This window comes from Rhinolophus hipposideros (assembly GCF_964194185.1).
Source record: "Rhinolophus hipposideros genome assembly, chromosome: 5".
Taxonomy (NCBI): Eukaryota; Metazoa; Chordata; class Mammalia; order Chiroptera; family Rhinolophidae; genus Rhinolophus; species Rhinolophus hipposideros.
Genome location: NC_138051.1, coordinates 24,589,023 through 24,606,281, shown reverse-complemented (window position 1 = coordinate 24,606,281; position 17,259 = coordinate 24,589,023).

Below are 17,259 nucleotides of genomic sequence, written 5' to 3'. Positions count from 1 at the left end.
TATACTGAGATAAGTTATTCCATCAGAGTAAGAAGTGGAAATCTGAAGTCTACATTTATGTCTCCTACATGTGTCTTAAACATTTATGATTGATATGCTTTTCTTTTCAGTTATCAAAGTTAAAGTTTTATCACATTTAACTTATATCATTGATACTCTTTCAAAATTTTATATTGCCATCAGTTTAGCCCCCTTACAAAATTTTTCATTTAGCTGCACAATATTTCTAAGATGAATATTATTTTGCTTTCCTGTGTAAAACCATCTTGGAAATCCATTACCCTTGAAATGAAATCAAAATCTGTAGCAGAACCTACAGGACTTTTAGCACCTAGTTACTCTGCTTATCTTTTTAAATTAATCTCCTACCACTACCCTTTTTTAACACTACACTCCAACCACAACACATGAAATGCACTGTGATCCATCAGGTCTCCAGTCACATATAATGTACAGTGGGACTTAAAATATTCTTTCTACACCAGCCACTCTGCTGGTAAATTACTACTTATTTCCTACAATGCTTAAATATCAACTTTTTAAAAAAGTTGTTGACTCTTTACCATATCTAGCTCCCATACATCTTTCAAAAAAAGCTGGCAACTTTTTTCTTTTCTCCACTTAGCACCTTTTCTATACTTCTATTAGAGCATATACAGTAAAGTACAGTAGTTGTTTATTTATATGTCTTCATTTCCACCTAACCAAGCCATTAAGGGAATATATTATGTATACATTAATTTAATTCAATGATATGCATCTAGAACAGATTCTGGAACTCTATTTTTAAACAATTAAGAGAGAGCCATCATTGAGCTTATTTTACCAATAAGCTCATTAAAGAGATCAGCTAAAACTAGAAAGTTCTTAAGGCCAAGGGTAAAATGAAGTCATTGGATGGGCCCTAATTCAATATGACTAATTCTTCATAAGAAGGAGATTAGGACATAGACATGCACAGAGGGAAGACCATGTGACTATTAAGGGAAAAGATGGCCATCTTCAAACCAAGAAGAAAGTCTTCAGAATGATACTAATCCTGTGATACCTAGACCTTTGTTTCTAACCTGCAGAACTGTCAGAAAACAAATTTCTGTTGTTTAAGCCACCCAGTTTGTGGTATTTGTCATGGCGACACTAACAAACTAACAGGCCTCCTACGATCTCCTATGAATATGATATAGGATAAAATGTGTAACACGTTTTGCAAAGTTTTAGCATATAATACATTACCCTGTGGCTAATAAGAAGTGTTCTAAATTTTAATGTTAGTCAAAAAAAGTTTTAGTTTCTCTCATTTTTAAGTAAACATTTTATTTTAGAACAGTTTTTGATTTGCAGGATTATTACAAAGATAGTGCAAAGAATTCCAGTATACTCTCCACTCAGTGCCCCTATTATCAACATCTTATATTAGTATGATATTTGACACAATTAATGAAATAATATAATAATAATAATATTAATATTAAAGTCTACTTTTGTTTTCACTTTTTCAAATAATATTTTTCGTTTTATATCCTTTTCTTAAAGTCTACTCTTTAATACACCAAAAATTCTCTATGTTATAATTTCACCTGTACCATTTTAAGTTTATATTGTTAGACCTAAAAGACGTTTAGAGGCCATTTACTTCAACCTTTACTTTGAGCAAAAATAAATCAGTAGTAGGCATAGAGAAATTAATTTTTATATATAAAATGTGTATGCTTGAGTAGGGACAAAACTTTAGCCTCCTCATTCAAAGGCCAGAATTATTTTCTTAAGGTTGGCACTACTGGTTAAATGGTTAAATTAACTGCTCTTTCTTTTGAATAGTTAGTTAATTGATGAATTAACTCACTCTGAAAATCCCACTGTTATCTTTATATCTCTTTCATATTTATTTAATTTGTAAAATCTGATTATCATTCTTTTATTTGTTCTTTTCCCTTGAAAAGCTGAATTATTTTCTACAAGGTTATCTACAGAAGCTGCTCTTCACCCTTTTCACCAAGTCATTCTCTACTTTTTCATCAATTTCCACATTGAATGTAGGAAACCAAAATTCCATTAGTAAACTAAAACTTGCTTTCTTCTTTCTGAGCTCTTAAATCTTGTAGCTCTTTCTCAATCTCTCTTTACAATAGCCTTCTCTTACCAACCCTCTACCCGTCTACCCTCCACCTCCTCATTATCCTCACTATTTCTTAGGATCTCTCTTTCTTTCCCCAGTTCCACATTCAATATCATCATTAAATGACAGATATTCATTATCAGAATAATAAGCCACCGCAACACCTTTTTCTAAGTATATCACAGTCTGCCACATTCTTCCCTGATGGCTTGGCTTCTATCAGGACTTTTAAGTTTAGAATGCATTTTAATGCAGCAGCCTTCCAAATTATTAGAAATAGGACATTTTTACACAATTCCTGATCAGGAATAGCTACACTGTGTCATCCCATCCATCTTTAGTATTGCCTGTGTTACTTTTTTCTTTTTCCTAACAGATGATTTTTTTATATATGTGGGAGATTATATTAATTAATTTATTTAGTTTGATGATACCCAATTCTGCTGAGTCAATAGATCATATAAATATGTATATAAATAAACCGTATTTCTCCGAAAATAAGACCAGATCTTATATTAATTTTTTCTCCAAAAGACACGTTAGGGAATATTTTCAGGGGATGTCTTATTTTTTTCATGTACAACCATCTACATTTATTCAATCACACTCATGTTGTCTTCTTCTGAAACATCATCATAACGTAAATGCGTCCATCTGGCTGATGATCTTAAAGGAGGCTTATTTTTGGGGTAGGTCTTATTTTCGGGGAAACAGTATATTTACATATATAATATATAATATATATAACATATATTATATGTATGTTATACATATAATATACATATACATATATAACATATATATGCATGTTATATATATAAAATTATATATATATATATATATATATATATATATATATATATATATATATAAATAATTTTTCTTCCCACATTTATTCCCAGGTTCCACTTGTCAGAATCTATGAGAATAGAGTTGATGCCTGGAATATTTGTTCAGAAAAAAACTCCTCAAATGATTCAGTGATAGCCATGTTTGTTAACCACTAGTTTAAGGATAACTATTATAATTCCAGTGTCAAATACTGTCACCTCAACCTTTCTATTATCTACATAGTTTGGATGTTCCAGTACCCACTCAAGATTTCAAGATGCAGATTGATTCTTCCCAGTTATCTCTGGTCCCAAGGTCTTTCTTTCTTTGAAGTAATTAAGTTTCAGCTATCTCATCAACCCCTAGGTGTCGTCACTGTTCTTTACTGCATAAACACAGATATGGAATGAAATCCTTTTCTTTCTTTTATAAACACATGCATGCATATGCACACGCACACACACACACACACACACACATACTATATATGTACTCACAGAAGACATTTAAGTATTAAACTTTATTGAATATCGACCTATATTATAAAAAACAAATAACTTAAAAATGAACATTTGACAATTTTCTTTAAATGAACCATTTGTTTTCCTCATCCATTTTGCAATCCAGGCTCTGATCTTCTGCCAGCTGTTAGCTGCCTTTCCATTCTTCTGTCAACCTTCCTTCCCAGAAAAACTGACAAACAAACAAACAAAAAACTCGTTTTATTTTATTTGTGAACTTAACAATATTTCCTATAAATGTGTCCTATAAAATAAAATAAATACCCTTGGTTGATATTGTTTCAGGTCAAGAGTGTGACATACTAAGGAACAGTTATCGTGATAGGTATGAAAAGAGCTTACTGGTTTTCCATACACTTGTATGTATATATTCTTTTTTAACCCTCATGAAAATACTGTTGAGTTGTGTTTTCTCATTGCACAGATGAGGAAATTGAGGTACCAATATTTCAAGTCACTAGAGCCAGAGTTTGTTATAAAGTGCGGGAGCCGGAATTGGAAACCAAATACAACTCCAAAGCCTGGATTCTTTTTAAATCTACATTCCACTTTTTTAGCTAGAGCCTTAACGTTTTTCTGGTGCTGCTTTTCACCACCAATTGTTCTCCTGCCTACTGAGTAAAGGAATGGACAGAGCAGTAAATTTCCCAGAAAGCTGCAGTAATCTGCAGTGTGACAGGAATGCAAATTGACAAAGTTAATGGTGACAGCCAAATGAATATTGGTTCCCATTTTGACAGATGCTGTCATTTTGACACCAACAAGTGTACCATCTACTGGTATTAACTGGTTTCATGGTGGAGATAGAATTATGAACAAAACAAAACTCCTTATCTCATTACAGTTGCCTAGACCACTACTATGTATTTACTGTATGCCATTGTAAATTAGAGCTTTTACTTGTATAAACAACGGTTTCTCTTTGCAAAGACCAAGTCTTTGTCTTAGACTGTCTTTGTATGTAACTGATCCAAGGAGTTGATTTGTACTCTGTGATCTACCTAATCTTAACACAGATAAATAAGCTTCAGCTCATCAAAAATTGTACCATTTTAGAAAGACCTAGAGAAATTTTTACTTCTTTATATTATTAAAAATTCTGAAAAAAGTTAAGTTTACCTGACTACTTTGTCTTACATTTAATTTATCCTAAAGCTGATGAATATTATTATAATGCAAATTTATAGGAAATCAGTTTGCTAACATGTAAGAAAAAAATTAGGTGTAGCAGGGATATTTTCCTTATGTAAATCTTGACTTCAAAATAAGTATTTTCAAAAAGAATTTTCAGTTATAAGTATGATAATGAACTGTCTGTATATAAATGGTCTTTCATAATAAAATGAAACATACCTGTGAAACATTTTTCTTTTGGCTCATTCTTATTTTCTCTACATTTTTCATAACTAGCTATCATCGTTTGTAAGAGAAATCAATGTTTCTCCATGTCATATATGATCATCACACTAGCTAAGCAACCGATGAAGGACATATAGGCTTCAGAATCTCTGCATCAACACAGAGCTATAAAGTTCTTAGTACAATGTCTGACACTCAATAAAGCCTGAGTAATTGGTAGCTATTACTGGTGAATATCTGACCATCTATATCACTTGTTTTTTATAGGAATCTAGAGCTAAGAAAACTACATATCCTCAGTGAAGAAATCATAAAACTGTATAAAATTCTAGACCTAGAAATTCAATTTACTTCTGTTCAGATTTTGTTTCTTTCATCATCTACTGTGGTACTTATTTAGATAACCTAAACAAAAAAAGAAGCATATGATTTTCCTACATCTTACTCTATAAAACTATACTATATCCTTCAGAATTGTTTCTTACAGTTTAGTGAATTTTAGGTCACTTACCCCAATGAGAGATTAAATTCAAAGGAACAGTGAGGTGTTTCTATATACATGATTCTGCACTCATCTCTCAGATAGTCTTTCTTCTTTTCAAATATTGGCTATGGAGCAGACATTTTCATTATGACACTGTAGCCATTTGTTGAATTTCACTTATATTTAACAGGCAGACATAGAATTTTATTTTATACTAACAAAAGCGAGATAGGAGGTGGTCTTCGGAAGGGGGGATAGTTGACAGCTTCTGCAAACAGGCACCGTGATTCTGCAGCTGGCGACAATGCTTAATGCTGCAGCTCCGTAGACTGGTACTGGCTGAGGGCCAACCTGCCTGTTGGAATTCAAAGAACCCATCTGGATAAATCTCCCCTGAAACTAACCTGAATGGAGATCACAGACTGGCACAGTCCTTCAGATTCTAAGTATTGTGCGCCTTTTGTAAAGAACAAGCCATGACACTGAAAAAAGAAAAAAAAAATATTACCTAGACTGACAGATTTTTTCCCCTCATTTCAATCTATGTAAAGGAAAAGATGGGAATCAAAATGCAAGAGAAAAAAAAATGAAGACTCTTTATGTCTTCAACATAAAATATGTGTGCTTTATGCTTATGCTTATTAAAATAATTTTCCCAAAGACTTTCATTTAAATTAGGGATTTAAAGAGCATTGTGTTAAGAAATGGGATACTTACATGAAGAAAAGGGATATTTACATGAAGGCAATAGTGAGTGTTTTATAGTTTAGACATTTCCCTTCATGAATGATTATCAGCTTTAGGGAGATAGTAGATAAAATACGATTATGTATGCCTTTTGGTTTAATAGCGAAGTAATTGAATGTTTGTGTACTTTATTCCTCTGCCTTTAAAATTAAAGTGCTGTTTTGTTTTTTTTTCCTGTGTGTTTTTTTTTAACTGACATGTAAAGTCTTAAATATGCTGTTGGGGAAGCCAAGAGAAGTGGAAAGGTTGTAAACATCACCTCCTTCTAGTGGAGTTAGCTTATAAAGATAATATCTAGGGATGAAAGGAAGCAAACTATGTCAGTCTTGATGCTATTCCAGGAAGAGAATATTAACTCATGGGCTGGGATGAGGGAGTTGAACCAGGGCCATTTAAATAATGGCAAATGAGACAAAAATCATGAAACAAAGCGTTCAGTGAGAGAGTATTAAGTGAAAGGTGGGAGGGTAGGAAGGAACAAAGTCATGTAGGACCTGATGTTAAGGATTTTGAATTAAGTTTTGTCATGAAATAAAACAAAAACAAAACTACAGCCTTCTTTGATGAGAGGAATTTACTTATGTTTAACTCTGAGTCCAACCCATTGAGACTTAAGCTATTTTTGCTTGATTTGTCTTTAGGAAAGCCACTTGACCAAAGCAAAGAGTCACTGGAGAAAACTAAGTTTTCATGGGCTTGTTTATTTCCCTAATTATTGGTCATCACACCCCCAGCCCAGCCAAACAGATGTTGGCAAACAATAGGCCTAGGGCTGGATGCCTCTTCGTAGCTTAAAGTGTTTATTACCTGGACCTTTAAGAAAAAAATTGCTGATCCTGCCTTAGAGATATTTTTTTCTTTACTAAAACATGACACTGCAATCAATGCAGTGTAAAATATATTAAAATATAGGTTTTCCTATTAATAGCTAAATATCTGGAATATTTCATTCACATAGGGTTGCAACTTCTATTTGGTTTGATAAGGCATGTAAGTTTTCTACCCTTATTTGTTTTGTAATGCTATTGTAGTAATCTTAATACTAAGAGGTATTAATGACACTATTTTAGATAAGTTAGCAAAAGGAATAATGGTTTCTAGAAGAAAACAAAGGAAATTAATAAAAGAACGAAGAAAACTACATCGTTCAAAAAAAGAGTTCTAAATTTCTAGGACATGTGACGTTACTATGTTTTACAATGCCAGATGTGTGTTTACAATGTGTGTTCTGAAGTGGAACTTCCTGATTGTGTTCTTTCTCTACTAATTCTGTTGAATGTACTTCAAAAAGTTCCAATATTGGAACTGCCCTCCCTTCAGTGGGAATTCTTTTCTTCACAAGATGTATAGATGGTAGGGGGGAGGGGTGCAACTTCGACCATAAACAACATACAGAAATATAATCTCTTTCACCATTGAACGCCAGTAATAATTATGTATATATACATATATGTGTATATAATGTATGAATATGATATCTATATATTACATACCAGGGGTACCGAAAAATGTATACAAGTGGAAATTTTGGTCAATGTTGCTCATGCAACACCGTAATCAGAAGTGTCTGGACACTGATAGTAACCACTTTGAGCACCTCTAGTAATTGCAGAAGTCAAACATGATTTGTATTCATCTTTTGTTATCAGTATATATCGAGTATTACAATTTTAATATAGTTTTCCTTTCTTAATATGTGTATGCATTTTTTGGCAGCCTCTGTATATGTATAAAGTTGCATGCATTTATCATTAGAAAATATATTTACTATTAATCTATCCTGACTAGTTATTTAGAAATATTGAATTGTCATAACTGTTTTATCTTGAAGGATGTCTTAAATTTCTGTGTGAGTTCAGTAGGAATAGTTCATCAACTTGTATTGTGTAAATAAAAAGAAAAAAGAGGCCTTTTAAATTGGGAAGTCACCAAAATCCATTCAATACAAAATATTAATATTTTTGAAATGAGTCCACAATGATTTGTGCCCCAACAAACAGAGCAGTCTTTCCTTTCTGGGAACATTTAATAACACAATTGACATTTTAATTTATTTCCTTGAAGTTAGAAGTCTCTGTATGAGTGTTCTTTCCTTTTCCTCTGTGTCTGTAGTTCCCTGTTTGTTTAATCACAACGCATTTCCTTTAATATTTTGGTGCTGTTTATCGAGACACTTTAATTTGATTGTTTCCTTTCGTATTTGTCTTCTCCAGGTGTTTCTTAACTCTAGTGCATTTACCACATGATAAAATTAAAGGTCTAATTAATGCCTTTAAGGACATTGGTGCACAATTCAGCACCTAATTATCTGCAGGGGGCATATTTAGGTGTTTAACTAGGTGGAACTATATGCCAAAGATTTCATTTGCATACAAAGTCCCTCATTTCTTTGTAAACACTCTTCAATGCAGAAACAAAGAATGCATTCACCTTACTTGATGTGCTCTTTTCTAGCAAGCAGAGGAGTACAGAAAATAAATATATCTAAGCCACATTACATCAGAGCAGAAACAAAAATCCTTTTTGATGAGGTGTTGAAATATGAGGTCCATTTCTGTGGAGCAGTGAGGATAATACTCAGCATTTGAAAATTGAAGGGGCGACCTGCAAAAACACTGCATGAAAAACGAATGCTTTGAAAAATCACATCTGAGATGTAGAGGATCGTAAGAAAAAGATGGCATCACATCAAGCACAAAAAGGAAAGCTAAATCACCACTACGCAATGGCTAGCAAAGAGCCGGCGAGAAAACTAAACTCATTCATCTGTCTTATGCCTATAAGGACTGGGAAAAGGACCATCTATATAAAGGCTGGGACAATGTTTCTAATCTTATTTCACTTTCAATCTACTTTAAAACATAAGTGTTGTGAATACCTTAGATATTATTACTAATAAAACATTTGATTGATTATTAGCATATTAAACTCATTAAAAATTTCATTTCACTCCAGGGTCCTCAAACACATGATTTATCAGTTATTGGCATAAAAGTTTAGCCCAATTTCTACCTTCTCCCCTAAAAACCATAATCTTTATCAGCTCTTCACTTTTTTTTTAATTTATTGGGGTGACAATTCTTAGTGAAATTACATAGATTTCAGGTGTACAATTCTGTATTACATCATCTATAAATCCCATTGTGTGTTCACCACCCAGAGTCAGTTCTCTTTCCATCACCATATATTTGATCCCCCTTACCCTCATCTCCCTCCCCCCCCCTTACCTTCTGGTAACCACTAAACTATTGTCTGTGTCTATGAGTTTTTGTTTCTCATTTGTTTGTCTTGTTCTTTTGTTGTTTTTGGTTTATATACCACATATCAGTGAAATCATAGGGTTCTCTGCTTTTTCTGTCTGACTTATTTCGCATAGCATTATACTCTCAAGATCCATCCATGTTGTCACAAATGTTCCTATATCATCTTTTCTTACCACCGAATAGTATTCCATTGTGTATATATACCGCAACTTCTTTATCCATTCGTCTATCGAAGGGCATTTTGGTTGTTTCCATGTCTTGGCCACCGTAAACAAAGCTGCAATGAACATTGGAGCACACGTGTCTTTATGTACAAATGTTTTCAAAATTTTTTGGTAGATACCCAGGAGAGGGATTGCTGGGTCATATGGCAATTCTATTCATAATTTTTTGAGGAAGCTTCCCACTGTGTTCCATAACGGCTGTACCAGTCTGCATTCCCACAAACAGTGTATGATGAGAGTTCCTTTTTCTCCATAGCCTCTCCAACACTTGTTACTATTTGTCTTGTTGATGATAGCCATTCTGACTGGGGTGAGGTGATATCTCATGTGGTTTTTATTTGCATTTCTCTGATGATTACTGATGTTGAGCATTTTTTCATATGTCTATTTGCCATTTGTAAGTCCTCTTTGGAGAAATGTCTCTTCAGGTCCTCTGCCCATTTTTCAATTGGGTTGTTTGTTTTTTTGGTGTTGAACTTCATGAGTTCTATGTATATTTTGGACATTAGCCCCTTATGGGAGGCATTGTTTGCAAAAATCTTCTCCCATTCAGTTGGTTGCCTTTTTATTTTGTCTATGGTTTCTTTTTCTGTGCAGAAGCTTTTAAGTTTCATATAGTCCCATTCGTTTATTATAGCTTTTACTTCCATTGCCTTTGGAGTCAAATTCATAAAATGCTCTTTGAACCCAAGGTCCATAAGTTTAGTGCCTATGTTTTTTTCTATGCAGTTTATTGTGTCAGGTCTTATGCTTAAGTCTTTGATGCATTTTGAATTAATTTTGGTACATGGTGACAGATAGCAGTCCAGTTTCATTCTTTTGCACATGGTTATCCAATTCCCCCAGCACCATTTATTGAAGAGGCTGTCTTTCCTCCATTGTATGTTTTTAGCTTCTTTGTCAAAAATTATCTGTCCATATTTATGTGGTTTTATTTCTGGGTTCTCAATTCTATTCCATTGGTCTATGTGTCTGTTTTTCTGCCAATACCATGCTGTTTGATTTTTGTAGCACTGTAGTACAAGCTAAAGTCCGGGAGTGCGATACCTCCAGTATTGTTCTTTTTTCTTAAGATTGCTTTGGTTATTTGGGGACTTTTGTGATTCCAAACAAATCTGAGGATTTTTTGTTCTATTTCTTTAAAAAATGCCATTGGGATTTAGATAGGGATTGCATTAAATCTGTATATTGCTTTGGGTAATATGGCCATTTTAACATGTTGATTCTTCCAATCCATGAGCCCGGAATGTCTTTCCATTTCTTTGTGTCTTCTTCAATTTCTTCCAAAAATGTCTTATACTTTTCAGCATATAAATCCTTCACATCCTTAGTTAGGTTTATTCCTAGGTATTTTCTTCTTTTTGCTGCAGTTGCAAAGGGAATTGTTTTTTGTATTTCTTTTTCTGAGATTTCATTGTTAGTATATAGGAAGGCAATGGACTTTTGTATGTTGGTTTTGTAGCCAGCAACATTACTGCATTCGTTGATTATTTCTAACAGGTTTTGGTGGAGTCTTTAGGGTTTTCTATATATAGCATCATGTCATCTGCAAAAAGTGATAATTTAACTTCTTCATTCCCAATTTGGATGCCTTTTATTTCTTTCTCTTGCCTGATTGCTCTGGCAAGGACTTCCAACACTATGTTGAAAAGCAGAGGTGATAGGGGACAGCCCTGTCGTGTTCCTGAACGTAGAGCAAAGGGCTTCAGTTTTTCACCATTAATTATGAGATTAGCTGAGGACTTGTCATATATGGTCTTTACTATGTTAAGGAATTTTCCTTCTATACCTATTTTATTAAGTGTTTTAATCATAAATGGATGTTGTATCTTGCCAAATGCTTTTTCTGCATCAATTGATAGAATCATATGATTTTTGTCCTTTATTTTGTTTATGTGATGTATCACATTGATGGATTTGCGGATGTTGAACCATCCGTGTTCCCTGGGGAAGAACCCCACTTGGTTGTGATGAATAATATTTTTAATGCATTGTTGTATTTGATTTGCTAGAATTTTGTTTAGGATTTTTGCATCAGTATTCATCAGAGATATTGGTCTGTAGTTTTCTTTTTTTGTGTTGTCCTTACCAGGTTTTGGTATCAGAGTAATGTTGGCCTCATAAAATGATTAAGGAGTACTGTCTCTTCTTCAATTTTTTGGAAGAGTTTGAGTAGGATTGGTATTAGATCCTGTTTGAAGGTTTTGTAGAATTCACTAGTGAAGCCGTCTGGTCCCAGACTTTTGCCTTTGGGAAGGTTTTGGATGACTGATTCAATTTCATTATTGGTGATCGGTCTCTTTAGATTTTCCAGTTCTTCATGGTTCAGCCTTGGAAGGCTATATATTTCTAAGAACTTGTCCATTTCTTCTAGGTTATTGAATTTGGTGGCATATAGTTCTTCATAGTATTCTTGGATGATCCATTGTATTTCTGTGGTGTCTGTGATAACATCCCCTCTTTCATTTCTGATTTTGTTAATTAGTGTCTCCTCTCTTTTTATCTTAGTGAGTCTAGCCAAGGGTTTGTCGATTTTATTAATCTTTTCAAAGAACCAGCTCTTTGTCACATTAATTTTTTCTCTTGTCTTTTTGTTCTCTATTTCATTTAGCTCTGCTCTGATTTTTGTTATTTCCTTTCTTCTGCTGACCTTGGGTTTCACTTGTTCTTTTTTTTCTGGTTCTTTAAGTTGTAAAATGAGGTTATTTATTTGGGATTTTTCTTGTTTCTTGAGATAGGCCTGTAATGATGTAAATTTCCCTCTTAAAACTGCTTTCCCTGCATCCCCAAAATTTTGGCAGGCTGTATTTTCATTGTCATTTGTTTCTATGTATCTTTTGATCTCTCCTCTAATTTTTTCTTTGACCCAGTCGTTATTCAAACGTATGTTGTTTAATTTCCATGTATTTTTGTTTTTTCCTGCTTTCTTTCTGCACTTGATATCCAATTTCAAAGCCTTGTGATCAAAGTATATGTTTGGTATGATTTCAATCTTGTTAAATTTGCTGAGGCTGATTTTATGTCCCAATATATGGTCTATCCTTGAGAATGTTCCATGTACACTCAAAAAGAATGTACAGTCTGATGTTTTAGGATGAAGTGCTCTATATATGTCAATTACGTCCATTTCATCTAATGTATCATTTAGGGCTGCTATTCCGTTATTTATTTCCTGTTTGGATGATCTATCCATAGCTGTCAATGATGTATTTAAGTCCCCTAGTATAATTGTGTTTTGGTCAATTTCTCCCTTTAGTTCCGTTAGTAGTTGCTTGGTATATTTTGGTGCTCCCTGATTGGGGTTATAAATATTGATGACTGTTATGTCTTCTTGTTGTATAGTCCCCTTTACCATTATGAAATGTCCATCTTTGTCTCTTGTTATCTTTTTCACCCTGAAGTCTGTTTCATCTGATATCATTATGGCTACACTTGATTTTCTCTGGTTACCATTTGCTTGGAGTGTCAATTTCCACCCTTTCACTTTGAGTCTATGCTTGTCCTTGTAGCTAAGATGTGTCTCTTGGAGACAGCATATGGTTGGGTTTAGTTTTTTGATCCAATCTGCTACCCTATGCCTTTTTATTGGTGAGTTCAGTCCATTTACATTTAGGGTGATTATTGATATGTGAGGATTTTCTGTCATTCTATCTTTAGTTTTCTGGTAAGGCTGTGTTTCCATTGTTTCTTTGCCATTTGTTGCTGTCTATTATTTCTCTGTGGTGGTATTCTATGATGTTTCCCTCTATTTCTTCTTTTATTACAGTATATATTTCAGTTTTGGATTTTTTTGAGTGGTTAATCTTAAGTTTATGTAAAAGAAAGTTTGATATTTAGAGTATTCCCTTTTCTTTAGCATGCTTACTTTCTTCATTCCCACATTCCGGTTCAGGCCTTTACTCTCCCCCTTTTTATGTTGCCACAAATTGTTCCTGTTGATGGTGGTCGAATAGCCTCCTTCAGCATTTTTTGTAGTGCAGGTCGTGTATTAGAAAATTCCCTCAGCTTCTATATGCCTGGAAAGGTCTTTATTCCTCCTTCATATCTAAAGGATATCTTTGCTGGATATATTATTCTTGGCTCTTATTTTATCTGTTTCAGTAGTTTGAGTATTTGGTTCCACTCCCTCTTGGCTTGTAGAGTTTCTGCTGAAAAATTATGATAATCTAATGGGCTTTCCTTTGTAGGTTACCGTCTTCTTTTCCCTGGCTGTCTTGAGAATTCTTTCTTTGTCATTGATTTTTGTCAGCTTCAATACAATGTGCCTGGAGAAGGCCTGTTGGGATTGAGGTAATTAGGTGTTCTATTTGCTTCTTTGGTTTGAGGATCCAGTTATGTCCACAAGTTTGGGAAGTTCTCATCAACAGTTTGTTTGAATATGTTATCTGTTCCCTTCTCTCTTTCTTCTCCTTCTGTTATGCCCATTATTCTTATATTGCTCTTCTGATAGAGTCAGAAAGTTCATGTAGAGTTTTTTCATTTCTTTTAAGTCTCAAGTCTCTTTCTTCTTCCATCTGTGTAATTTCCAGGTTTCTATCTTCGATGTCACTGATTCTTTCCTCCATCTGGTCAACTCTACTACCTAAGCTGGTTATTTCATTCTTAATTTCTTCTATTTAGTCCTTAATCTCCAGAAATTCTTTTTGGTTCTTATTTAAAATTTCAATCTCTTTCATAAAATGCTCATGTTGTTCTTTGATTGTGTTTCTGAGTTCATTAAATTGTCTTTCTCTGTTTTCTTGTATCTCGTTGAGTTTTTTCAGAACTGCAATCTTGAATTCTCTGTCATTTAAGTCACATATTGCCATATCTTTAAGTTCCTTTTCTGGAGACTTTTCACTTTCTTTCCGAGCTGTCTGGTTGCCTTGGTTATTCATGGCAATTACTGTTGTATTTTTTCTCTTCCTAGACATCTACAGGAGTGGCTTCTGCAACAGGTTGATAGGAAGAGGTCTTTCTTTTGTTTTCCAGTACTTGTTGGTAGAATGTTTTATTTTCTCTCCGACTACAGCCTTTTTTTCCTCTCTCACACAGTAGTGCTATGTTTTCTCCTCACTATTCCAGCTTCTCACACAATGGGGGGATTCCCTGGGAGACAGGCTTCTCCTCTGTTAACAGTTCGCCTGAGTCATAGGGCGCCACGTCCCTGTGGGGATGCGGAGAGCTTTTGAAGTTCCAAAGCTCTTTCTGCACCAGATTCAGAGCCCGTATGTTTCAGCAGTTCTGTATGCTCTTGCAGGGATCCGCCCAGATCAGTGGGGTCAGGGGCGGGGTGAGTTATGAGAGGTGGCCCAGAGCAATGGCAGCGACCACCACCACAGCCGGTCCCGCTTCCACAGCTCCCTCCCCTTTGCCAGAACTATTTGGGCTGCGAATCTGTGTCTGCGGACCACAGTTCTCAGAACAGCAAACATCCTGTCCTTTTGATCTGACACTGCTACTTTATCACTTTTAGCACCGGGCAGTTGGGGATGGGGCGAGCTCTGGGAGGGTAGGGAGGGTGCGGGTAGTCTCAGTGCCTAAGGCTTTGGTTCTCTGCTTGGCTGTGAGGGCTTAAACCACTGTTTTCAGCCTTCTTCCCTCAGTCTTTGCTTCGAGGTCTCTGCCGTGAGCATTGGGCTCAGCCGTGTTATATGCTGCCCCCTCAGCCCTATGGGCCGTAGTGGAGCCCTAGCTGTCTGAGTTCTTTCCTCTCCTGCAGCTGCAGTAGTTCCGGGATGCAGCAAGCTCGGAGCACTGACCTAGGTCTGCGTCTTGTGCCTGCAGCTCCATCTCAGCACTTCTCCTTTCCCTTCTCCCCCACTCACTCGATTCTCCCACCTGTAGGTGAATTCAGTAGTGGGCTTCTTCGTCTTGCCTGTCTGCTGTGCAGGGAGTCCTTTGTTGGAGTTATTGTTGTTCGATTAGTTGTAAATTCTAGGGGAGTTTTACAGAGGCTCACCTCACGCCACCATTTTGATCAGCTCTTCACTTTTGACATGGACAACAGACATTTTCTCAACATTTGCAGAATGCTAACATCAAAGAAAAGAATTGCCTAGACAAAGGATGAAGTTTAAAGGGCAAGGGAAGACTTTTTTTAAGGATATTCCAATAGAGCCTAGAGATTAGAACTCCATCTGAACTCAACTTCACTGAAACAAAAAGCTGGAGCATTTTCAAGCACTAGAGTTAGGGGATTACCCAAAGGAAAACTAAATTTTCTTAGATCTTTATTACGGAAAGTAGTTCTACAATTTGGAGCAAGATACCCCAACAAAATTAGGCTGTCTTCACACAGAAACTCGGAGGTAGGTGTAGTCTCTCCCTGGATGTTTACATATCAGAGGGATGTGCAGGAGTCCTTGAGAAAAACATTTCTCGTTTGTAAAACTGGCAAGAGGTTTTTAAAAAGATTTACATCACAAAGGGCAGAGAAAGAATTTACAATTACAAGTTTTTTAAAGTAAATTCTGTAAGAAAAGAGAAGTCAGGGCCTAGAGTCAGGAAGAAGCCTGTCTAAAGTTTGGTCAACCTGAAGGGAATTTTAAGATGGTCATGGTCACTAGAAAAGTACAACTTCTGAAGAATCCGGCTTACCCACCCCTTCCAATCTTATTGTTTTCCCTATATGTCTTACCCAAATACACATTTTAGAGTTCCTGCTTTTAAATCTCCATTGTTAGAATGATGATTTCCTTTAGGATGTTTATTCACAGTCATTTACTATTCCACATTAGGTAAGTACTTATAGAAAACAGGTCCTTGGCATCATCACAGGAAAAAAATTCAAGGAATCATCCTGTAAGCCAAGCAAACCATAAATTTATTAAAGTACAGTACACTCTCATGAAGGAGAGCAGGCAGATCTGCAGATGAGCAACTGCCAAGAAGAACAAAGAGGCTTAGAAACTTATTACTTCTAAAATGAGGACTCAAAATAATTCAAGCTTTAGGGAAGGCATTATAGGCATTCCTAGGCAGGTCCTCACTGACCACTCTTTCCCATCAGGAGGAGGGATTTTTGCCCTTATTTGGCTCTTGTCAGAACAGTCATGGTGGCACAGGGCTAACGATTTTCCCTAACTGCAATGCTAATAATATTAGAATATGTTATAATTAGCTAAAGTTCACCTTGATGGACAAGATGCATCCGGGATCTCTCTCAGCCACCGAAATGTCGTTGTGACTGGTCTGGTAGCTGCACCTTTTCTTAAGGGTGATCTCATCTCCTCCCTCCTCTGTTTTCTCACACTTCCTCCTTTGCTTCCTCTCCCTCTCTTCCCAGGGCCCTATGCTTTCTTCCTAAGGTAACAGGATAGGGTAAGGCAGATTTTAAAATAGCAATCAGATATTAAATGGAAATTACAGTAATCATAATTAGCAAATAATATGAATCATGATATTTCATATTCTTTCTTTCTCTTCATATCACACCTATGCATTAGTCTTGAGGGCTTCTCAGAAACACTAGGGTTCAGAGGATAACAATGAGGAAATAATAACCACAAATTCTATCTCTAGTGCTGGACTAGCTGCATAATTTTTGGTGCCCAGTCCAAAATGAAAATATAGAACCACTTGTTTAAAAAATTTAGAATTTCAAGATAGGAACAATGAAGCATTAAAGCAAGTATGGTGCCCTTCTGAATAATAGGTCTTATACCCACGAAGCTGGTTCTACTCAAATGCTAATTTTCCTTTAAAATGTTTGTATCCTTATCCAGATATGATT